Here is an 11,419-nt window from a genome sequence, read left to right as displayed (position 1 = left end):
CCGAATGGTCTAGACCTGAATCAATCCATCAATTGGGAAGAGATCGACGAAGAGTACGATTTGGACGTCTTGGACCTCAACTACATATACGTCTTTGAAGAGAGTGATGATGGTAATCTGAAGATATACTCTTGTGATTATCATTTTATTCCTTTGTTCAACAAACTGAAGCACATACGTAATTTCAGAGGGACCCAACAACCCGGCAAATGGCGACGACACCGGCCATGAGCATGACGACAACGTGGACGCCGGACCCAGCGGGAGGAAGCAGTAGTGTCGGGCGCGGGCGTTGGCAAACGCGACTTGGACTCGCCGGATGTGGCTTAGCTCTTGCCGACCCAGACGTAGCAGGGCGAGGAGCAGCTGCTGGTCGAGGCACTGGCCACGGCGTCCCGGGCGGAGGCGATGCAGGACATGGTGGCCCTATGGAGGCGAAGCTGGGCGAGGTGACCCTGTGGACCAAAACCAGCATGAAGCTCGCGCGTCGAATCATCGCCGACTTAGGCGCATAGCTCAAGCACACACGCCTCGAATAGGAAAGCGAGTCTGGTTGCCAAGCACCAGGACACGTCATCCTCATTGTCACCGCTGCCACTCTCGGTGGTGTACTGTTGGTCACCATCGAAGTTGGCAATGAGAAGTTGGGAACGAGCTCATCCTGGCTGACGCCAGCGCCGCTCTCCACGTCAGGAAGTTGGTTGAGCTTGTCTTCCATCAAGCTTGCGGTGATGTTGTTTGGATAACTAGTCCAGGTAGGAAAGATAAGAGGATGTATTGTTTGTTGGTTTGGATTTCTTATCAAGCATACCGCTCGATGAGAAGATAAGAGGATGTAGATATAGTCGATGAGTCGGACAGTGAAAATAGAAGAATTTGCTGGATCGTACTAATGCATGAGAAGACTAATTGTGGGGGCAAATTAGGGAAACAACTAGCAAAACGTTGGGAGTATCTACACATGTTTAGCGTGTATGTCAAGTTTCTCGTTTCCTGGAAAATTTTATTGTTATGTGTATATTGCAAAATGGATCACTTGGTTGAAGCCAAACAAGATCTACAGTAGTTCATTCACAGAGAAGGTGTTGCTCTTAGAATCAATCACGCTTCTTGTAGATACGATGGTGTCATCAATCAGGCAAGTTTTTTCATAAGCGCAACTAGATACGCATTGCAAGTTGCATATAAAAGCTCAGCTTGTGACACGTATGATCGACCAGGCAAAACTAGTTCAGCTCCAAACCAACAATCCTCAATCCTTCCACTTTGCAACAACTACACAAGAAGATCAACAATTTGCATGAACTTTTTTCCTTCTTCGGGCATTAGGGTCACAGATCAAACAATCAAAAATTAAAGTGAATATAATCAGCAAGAAACTGTGCCAAGCCTTTCCAGCTTTTACACACTCACATCACACAGGAAATAAAACAAAGCCAAAGGCTTATACAACACAGCTTATGCAACCTGGGACAGCAGCTATTATAGCAAAACACATGCTTTGCAACTATATACATCACAGGCTAGGTGCTGCCTGATGCTGACGTATCCTTGTCCCTGTGTTCTTCCTTGTCAATTGATGCATCAGCCTCAACGCTCCAGCTGCTGCCTTGTCATTTATCCTCGAACAGGGGCAAAGCATCGCTGCCAGCTCTAATAAATCAGAATTAGCAAAGAAATAAACATATTTCCAAGAAGGGTTTCAACTCGACACGCAGGACAACGAACATGCACCTATCTATTGTTTCCTCGAAAGGCAGACACCTATGTAATGTGAATTTACTACTGCACCTTGGTTTTCGAGCTATTGGACAATAAAAACTTTCTCTGTGCATGGACTAAATAGTGGAAGCAGATACATAGTGACATGCATGTACATAAAAATTTCAGGATTGTAAAAACCAAACGAAATTGATAGCAAGTGATGTGGAGATCATTATAGAGAGCAAACACAACTGTGATGTGGAGATCGCCTGAGTAAAGAGATGAGTTAACTTCCAGGAAAGAAAGAAAAGCAATGGGATGTTAAAAAAACTTGACTAGCAGAATTACTATCTTGAATGTAATTTCGGAATAAGGAAAACTTGTTATATTAGTAGTAATATGTAAAGATTGGTACATGTAGTGCTACTGCTGCCTATAAATGGCAGTGGTACTAGTATTTGACAATTCAAAAGATACAATTTTGTCAAAGGAAACAAATTTGTAACCAACATAAGAAGAGGGTAGACGATAAATTTGAATGAATGAATAGATCACACCAAATTTCCAGATTGTAGAGTTAAATGGCTGAAGCGTTTTGACAGTTACAGTCACCAAATCGAGGAAAATCGCTACTATTGCATCAAATTTCACCGGAAAAATTGGGCAGCAACTTGCCAAAAGGACCTCAACCTGAAAAAACACTAAAGAACACACAACTAGATGCCAAACTATGTTCAGGCACGGCATTGCAGCAACCTAAAACTTCCACTACATCACTAACATTCACATAAGAAATGGGAGTTTCTGGCCTCTTGACATATAAAAGACAGGGGCAAGTATTTTTGCCCAAATAGAAACAACTTATGATCATCAACATAGTATCTGAACATGCATCGGTAACCATGCCTCCCTAGGCATGTAGAGGAGAGAAGGGAGAACAAGAAACTCACCCAAACACATTGAGTCAACACCACCATCCGTGGCTAGGATGATTAGGCAGCCCGTGAAATCTCCTAGGAATAGCACAACTCGCAAGAGATAAACATATGTTAATTCAGGGCAAAAAGAACCAAGTAACAAAAAACTAGATCAAACAGGATTGGCATTGAGTACATTGTTTCATGTTCGAATCAAACATAAACTTATTTTATCATCTAGTAGTAGCCAATTTTTGTTATTATGCTATTTTTAAACCAGAAGTAGAGAAATGTAAAGTAATGGAGCTATTCTCCCAAAACAAGCAACCTTTATCAACCAAATATTACATGACAGGGTTCCAATATTTTGAACAAAGATAATTAAATACAAAGAATATTCCTAATCCCAGCAAACCATGTATGCATCATGCAGTATGCATTATACTGAAACAATGAGAACACAGAGGACCTAAATAACACTTCCATCAACGGTTAGCACAATACCGGATCACCAATCACAATACTCACTTCCAAAGCACATAATACTTTCCATCAAACTAAGCGACACTAAATCGTAAATATACAGGTGCAATCAAGCAGTGGAAACAACCTACGCCACTCAAATTATTGGAACCCTGTCATGTAATATGTCGCTAGGAAAGCGAGTGAGCAACGATCAGCAACGGCGGCTCCTGCAAGCCAACCAGGGGTTATCTGGACATTGTAATAGTAATGGAACCGAATTACACCGACCGAAAACAGACAGGAAATTGGCAGCTCACCTTGCAGATCATGTGGTACTCCTTCTGGAGGCACTACATGTTGCCCTTTTGAGGCAAAACCTTGCAGATCAAGCTGTCGTAACCGAGATGCATACCACACAAACCTAATGCATGCAAGAAATAGACTTGCATCAAATTACAGACCATCATGGTTTCGTATCAATGTACTCAGATCCAAATTAACACTTGAGCGCATCAGGTTTTGTACTGAACATAAATTACACAAAACTTTTCTTCCAATTTTTAAAGGGTGCAAACAAGAGCTACAAAAGAAACTTAATACATACACCCACAAATTTCTCAACTATTCTATTTCGTTCACCAACAACACTAGTACTGAAATAGCAAACCGATCTTCCAATTTAGCTTGGCATAACCACATTATTGGCTGGTTCGGTTTACAAAGGCCTCAAGGTAAAAACAGTGAATTTCAATAATTCTCAGTAAGAACAGAAAAGTAAAAGTTAGCTTAGATAATAGACTAGAAATAGAAATTTTGTACTGCACTTTGCTATTTTTCGGACACCCATATCATACAACAAACAATATATACTTCAAAAGATTTCAATGTGTAAACAGCACTCCTGACATGTCATTCAAACATAATTCATCGTTAGTGGCCGAAATGAATCTTTTTGAGATAACCATCCTTGTAAAGTGGCAACGTTGTGTTGATTAAACAATCAACTACTTTGAACTAGTACTCCAGATCAGCTCCAACAAGTGCAATCAACAAATTAGAAGCTCAAACACAAAACAGAATTCTGTTTTAAGAAATAAAACTTCAGATTCAAGGTTGACATTGATTAAGTTGACCAAACAAAGCTCACTGTAAAGACGCATCTTTCTATCTAAATATGTCAGCCAAATTGAGCATACAACCTAACCGAGACAAAAAAAACATAGCATCTAAGGATGTAGAGGTGATCATGCCAACATGGGCATGTAGACAAGAGAAAACAGATGGAGTCGAAGAGATGGCCATCACTTCCGTTTGGTGCTTCTCTTTATCCGCCAACAAAACACATACATATATATATAGTTGCACACAAAATGCATCAGCAAAACATTCAGACAATCAACAACATAGCACGGACAGACACTACAAGAGCACACAAATGAATTATACCTTGAGGACCAGCACTGCTGCTACAATGTCCAGCCAAGACAGTGGATATGTACCTGAAATAAGAGGTAGTGGTGATGCATCTGTTTTGCCACTAACTTGAATTGATTCACAGATAAAACTACAGATGGTTTGAGCAGACAGCGTACAGGCTGCCTTGATGCTGCTCGCTACTGAATCTCCAACTAACCGATGTGGAGAGTTTAAACCATTACAGTACCTACGATCAGAACGAACTTGCTGATGCAGGACTGCACCATTGTAGTCCAGGGACTGCTCTTCCTTCTCCCTTCCTCAACAGCTCCTACCTCTTCTACTTCAGCAGCGGGTATGCTTCCCCAACAGCCTCCAGATCCATGGTGCCGGCATGCACACCGGTATGATGCTCTGAACCTGAAAATGTATACGCAGGCTTTGGCATTTCATATGTATAACTAACTAAGCATCAAACAAATGAAGAAACAAAAGCATCCTAGATGCAATGCCTATATGTACAAATATCAACAACAAGAAAAAATGAAACTTTACGAACAAACTTACATGACGAGTTTCCAATATTTTTTTACAGATGGAATGTTGTAGAAAAAAGAAAGAATAAGCCTTTCTGGTCATATCCAAGCATACATGCATCAAGTAATCATGATTTTGAATCAACGAGAATAACGGACCATGTTATTGCTTGCTCGTTTGGCAGCGGGTAATGGTAGCTTACCTACCTGAAGTGAGCATTTCAAGCAGGGAGAATTTTCAATGAAAGCAAGACGACCTTGACCTTTTCAGCTGCTACAAGATGCTCGTTGGAAGCCTCTCCCAAAACCTGCCTGCACCTAGATGATCTATGGGTGGCGGATGTTGATCTAGCCCTTCTGTCGCTCCTCGCGCTGTAGCAGGACAACCCGGCTAAGGCCACCGCTCTCATCAATTAACAAATAGCTTCAGAAAAAAGCTTTTCGTGTTAGTGTGCAGAAATCAAACTACGACGATAATTAGCCGGTATCCACTAAATAAAATGATAGGATTAGTAATAAATATAAATTGGTATATGTCATGCAACCACTGCATATATGCACAATTTTATTGGCCTATTGCTACCTACGTATGTATTGCTACTAGCATTCAGCAATTCAAAAAAAGGATTTTGCCAAAAGAAAAAGCAAATTGTAACAGCTACGATAAGGAAGGGGCACAACTAATGAAATGAATAAATTACACAACATAAATGACATATCATTTATTTACTGGCTTATTTCTATAGAATACCTTGCGATAAATAACCATATTATACGCATATGCTACAAAAGGGCAAACAAAAGCACAACAAAAACCAAATCAAGAAGGGCCACTATGATAAAACTTAATATATATCATACACAACATTTCCACATCCATACCACATCAATCAACGATTAGCACAATACCGGCCCACCAATCACAATACCCACTCACACAACACATAATATTTTCCATTGAACCAAACGACAATAAATACAAAATATGCAGGTGCAATGAGTGGATACTACCTGCACCACTCCAACATGTAGCTAGGCAAGAGGGCGAGCCACGACCAGCACCGGCAGCTCTTGCAACCGAAACCGAAGCGAGTCAGGGCATTATCCACATCAACTAATCGAACCACACCGGATCAAACCGAACAAATTGGTAGCTCACCTTGCGGATCATGTGCTGCTACTCGTTTTGGAGACTCTCCAGGCTGCGCTTGCCGGCCATGGCGAAACCCTGGGGGTACAGAGAAATTTGAATCAGATCACGTACTAGTACGGAATCTCGTCCTAACAGTCGAATCAGGTTCTCTACCGAATTAAGGGGTGAGAGGGAATCTAGAAGCTGCTACCTTTGAAGCTGACGCTGACAAGCCCTTGGAAAGGTGGCGTCTCCGGGATGAGCAGGTCAACCTCCTGGTCGCCAGTGTCCCACGGCTGCGTGCAGCACCGCGTGGTGCTCCCTCGTTGACGTGCACGGCGCAGACCAGCGTGATCGACGGAGCCACGCGGCGACGCCGAATCAACGCACGGCTCGTCGACGAGCAGGCCAGTCGCGCCACCATAGCTTCTGCTGTATGCACGGCGCCTCCTCTATCGTCTGCGAGGATGGGGTGTAGCTTGGGAGGAGGGGCGGTGGGGGAAGCCGCCGGCGGCCTATCAACCTAGTGCATGGAGGAAATAATTTACATCATCGACAATATTGATAAAGTACTAACTGAGAATTACAATAGAGATGCAGCAACAATTTATCTTTGTGTAGATGCACTCTATATTTCGGCAATTAACTACTTGATCAAGCACGTTCAAATGCAAACAATTCTAGTTCATTGAGAATTTTTCAGTAGTTCAAACAGGTGCAGTTCCGGTAATGAAACTGGCATTAGATCATTGGTAAATTAAAACAAGTCTAGATCATTCCTTGTAATTAAGTAAATCATGCACTGAGCAAGAGTAGAAATAATTTGTTTGCAAGTAGAAAAACAAATGATTTGATTGTAAGTGCAGTTCCAGAACCTCATGTTAGCTAGGAAACCAAATGGTACTACTCTAAATATTGACAAGATATAGCAGTAGCAGGGAATCCAGAATCTCATGTTAAATCGATTCTTTCATTTTGCAGCGACTTAATTATGATCATTTGATGGTTGGAAAACGACACTGAGATCAGTACGCCAGTTACGACACATTCTATATACGTTTGAAAATCGTCGGAGAAGAATCAACCTTACACCTTAATTGGTTTCGCTTAATAATCTGTAGCGTATCGCATATACAGTAGTGCTATGGAAAGGTCAGTTGCTAGCTCTTGCAAGATAGACATGAAACTTCACTCCGGCACGGCGCACTCTCTTGGCGACAATGGCCGTGACCTCCTAGGCCCCTGAATCCAAAGAAAACAAATCGGTATGCTTCTCAAAGTGAACAACTAACAACAACAGAAACTTAAGCTAATTGATCGACCTAAGAACATATTAAGAAGAAGAAACAATATTGAGGCGAACAAAACCCAAATCAGGTGAACTACATAGACAGTAGAACAAGACATGAACAGTTACCGGTGGTTAACATGACATTAACACAAGAATACTACATCTTGCATACTTTTCAAAGAATTCAAGGCAACTTGCGGACTTGGGCACCGTACAAACCTAGTGTAGATGATCCAAGGGATAGCTTCTGCAAGCTCTTCTTGGAAGACGGCGGTGACCTGCACACCTTGCTGCTGTCCAGCTACTCCCCAAGGATGGCTGCAGCTCCCGACATATCTCATTGGAGGCATGCCGCTCCCCACGTCGGCTGGAGATGCGGAGGAGAGGGTGGGGGAGCGTTGAAATGGAGCGACGGCGGTGGGGGATTCCTCTGGCCATGGCGCCAAATGCCATGGAACGCCCAAAACCCGAAATGAACATCAACAGAATCAAATCACACCGGATTGCCTAGCGGATCACGTGGTAATACTCGTTCTGTAGGCTCTCCGGGCTTCCCTTGCCGGCCATGGCGAAAACCTGTGCGCACAAAGAAGGTCGAATCAGATCAAGTATACTAGTACCAAATCTCGTCATCAAATCAGCTGCTCTACCAAAGCAAGGACGGAGAGGGAATATATAAGCTGCTACCTTTGAATCCGACGTCGACAAACCCATGGACGGCGGCGTATCCGGGACGAGCAGCCCGACCTCCCGGTGGCCCCGCGGCTGCGTGCAGCACCGCACCGCGCTCCCTCGTCCACGCGCACGACGCAGACCGGCTTGATCGACGGAGCCGCGCGCGCCGTCGAATCGACGCACGCGGCGTCGGCAATCAGGCCAGTCGCGCCGCCAGGGTGGCTGCTGCGCGGCGCCTCCTCTTTCCTCTGCAAGGATGGGGCGGCGCTTGGAAGGAGGGGATGCCGGCGGCGGCTTGTCGATTTGGAGAGAGCGATGGGGATTGACCCAGTCCAGAATATATACTACTCCGTCCGTAGTAGAATGGATTTTCATTTCGTTTTCTCTGTTTTTTTGGGACATATTTGGACGTTGGATCTTCTGAGCGGTTGAGATCGCTGATCCGTGTGAGGCAAACTTTATCTTGTCATTGGCCATACGGAGTGTCCCGATTAGCAGCAATTATTAATGGCATGCAAGATTAATTTTTCCCGACTAACAATGCACCCGCTGGTTTCTCGCACGCCATTGGCTATTGCTTTGTCTCCCAGCAATAATAACCACTATGGAGGATCCATCTCACGGAAATACTATATTGTCACGATTTTCAAGTAAGCCAAATTTATTGCTGAATGGAATCCTAACAACTCCCTCCATATTTGAAGGAGATGGTTCAATGAAACGGCCGTCATTAATTACCCGATCATCTCGGAAATTCTATTTAGGCTCCCGCTCAGCCCCAACTATTTTGGCTCTCTACTTTGAAAATTATAGAGGCGTGTGATGAAAGTAAGTCGAAAAACAGAGTTCGGTCTCCCGAATTGGTTTTCCAACTTTCATTGGGGTCAGCTAACCCCAGTGCCCTCATGCCATCTTCATTTGTACATTTGAGGCTAGGCGATGATTTTCAGTTACCACTGGGTTAGTATCCTGTCGCAGCAAAAATGGCAATCTATGGCAGTAACTGTATGTTGCGTTATATTTTAAATTATACTGTAGACTAGCCAACCATTGTTATTTTCAATTATACTGTAGACTAGCCAACCAATGTTATTTTCAGTGAATGTGCAACATTTACTTTTTTTATAGTAGAAAATCCATCGAGAAATGGGAATTGCATTCACAGATCGTACTCTTCAACACCCCACGCTGCATTTCCGTTCAGTTCAGCCAACGAGCATGCACTCTATTTTGAGCGGTGTTATGCAAAGCCCACACGACATATTCACGGAGGAAAACAGGCGAGTCCTCAAGGATGAATAGCTTAAGAGAAATAACTCTTTTTTTTTGCATCGCCTTTGCTCAGGGAAACATGTGAGTCCTCAGAGGAAGCAGACCCTGACCCCGGAACACTAAGCCCTGACTGATGACTGTGTCTCCTGCTCTTGCTGCCCTGAGTAAACACGATCATACATTGTCCAGTCCCCTTTAACTAACGCAAATGACTGGCTTGGAGAAATATGCAGATTTCTTTTGTTGTCATAGTCGATTGTTTTGAACAAACATTTGTTAAGTTTGTTGTTGCGTTGTGATCGTAAAACTCTGGGCATGCACGAAGGTTGATGTACTTCTGTATGTGGTTTATGATATGCAATGTATGTATTGCTGAGCTGTTGAGTACTAGTCCCTATGTGCAGATTAGTAGAAGTTTTAGCTTCATCTAAGTCAAACCTATTTAAATTTGATCAAGCTTGTGGAAAATGCTGCTAATACATTTGATATTACATATATTTTATGATGAAACTAATTTGATCAACACACCAGTCAAGCTTACCACTACTGTTGTGCCAATGATTCGTGTACTGTGCTTGTGCACTATTCCCTTCTTTGAGGTGTCACTTGTGGAGAAGATGGATTTCTAGTTGTGGTGTTTGGTCTGTTGCTACAAGGTGGACTTTTATTTTCTGTAATTTTTTTTAGCTATGTGTATCTGTATTGTCGTTAGGGCGCGGCGTTGTTGCAGAGGTGGTTGTATATGATATTTGCATGATATTGATATATTCTCTTTATCAAAAATAATAATTTGTGTAGAGTCTACGAGGGTGTAAATGTAAGTTCACGCCAACCAAACATAGTAGTTCTCTTCACTTTGTCAAGAATTGGGAAGTTAACATGCAAGTAGAATGGTCAAATGGTAAGTAAAAGACATGATTGATTGGCAATTCATGAATGACCTGCCAAACACATAAATATCCCATGCTCACAGCGTGTTTTGCTAAGATGAGTTAACAAAGACTATAGCGGAAATTCAATTCGGCTCCCGGGTGCGTATGCTCCCTCTACCAAAAAATTATATTTCGAAATGTCGAAAAATTTGGATAAAAAATTCTACATGTACATCTCCATAATATACGTGTGTTCGTCAAGTTTCACGAAAAAACAATATTTTGTGTGGTCTATATAAAAAAGAGAAAGTTTATCTTGTGAAAACATTATTTTTAGCACTGAATTTTGTCTTTTTTACACACGTCACATGATAAGTTGATTTTTTACGAAACGACTTTGTGAGCATGTAGCACGTGAAGATGTACGTGCGAACTTTTAGTTTCAAATTTTTTAAAAATTTAAAATATATGTAAGATACATTTTAAAATATAGGGAGCATACGCACCCATGTTTCAAAACACCGCTCCCAGACTATAGATGTATAGAAGCCCTATATAGACCCCTCGCTTAGGATGTCAACAAAGTGAATGATGATATCAGCCTACCTCTAGCTTCGGCCTACCTAAAATATTAGAGGAAAACAAAAAAATATCATCGCCCATGGAAATGGAATTAGAGCTCTTTTTTGGTATCCCTCCACAGTGGCGGACGCAGGAAAGAATTGGAAGGGGGGCACACCTCCAAATTTTTTTTTTTTTGCGTCCCCCCAAAATGTGAAAAAATTGCCTAATAAAGTAATGAACAGTATATAAGACAAATTTATTGTCAAAATTGAAGTTCAATATATATATTAAATATGCACGATTATAATCATATGTTTGTTTCTCAAAAAGTAGCGCAATTTGGCTATTCCTCTTCGTTTCTAGTTTTCTACACAATTGATACATTGAAACATTAGAAATTTAGCAATTTTATGCGTTCTTCATCACTCAAACACTCTGACATGCTTGTATTTAACGGACAGAGTCACATAGAACAGAACAGACAAACAGAGAAAATCAGAAAATAGTTGAATAGGAGCTCACTTCTGGTTCTGGTCGCGGCCAGGTCGTTTGCTCGTCGGCCAGTGGCTCGGCGG

The sequence above is a fragment of the Lolium perenne genome, chromosome 1, assembly GCF_019359855.2.
Source record: "Lolium perenne isolate Kyuss_39 chromosome 1, Kyuss_2.0, whole genome shotgun sequence".
Lineage (NCBI taxonomy): Eukaryota > Viridiplantae > Streptophyta > Magnoliopsida > Poales > Poaceae > Lolium > Lolium perenne.
This window is presented reverse-complemented; position numbering follows the sequence as displayed.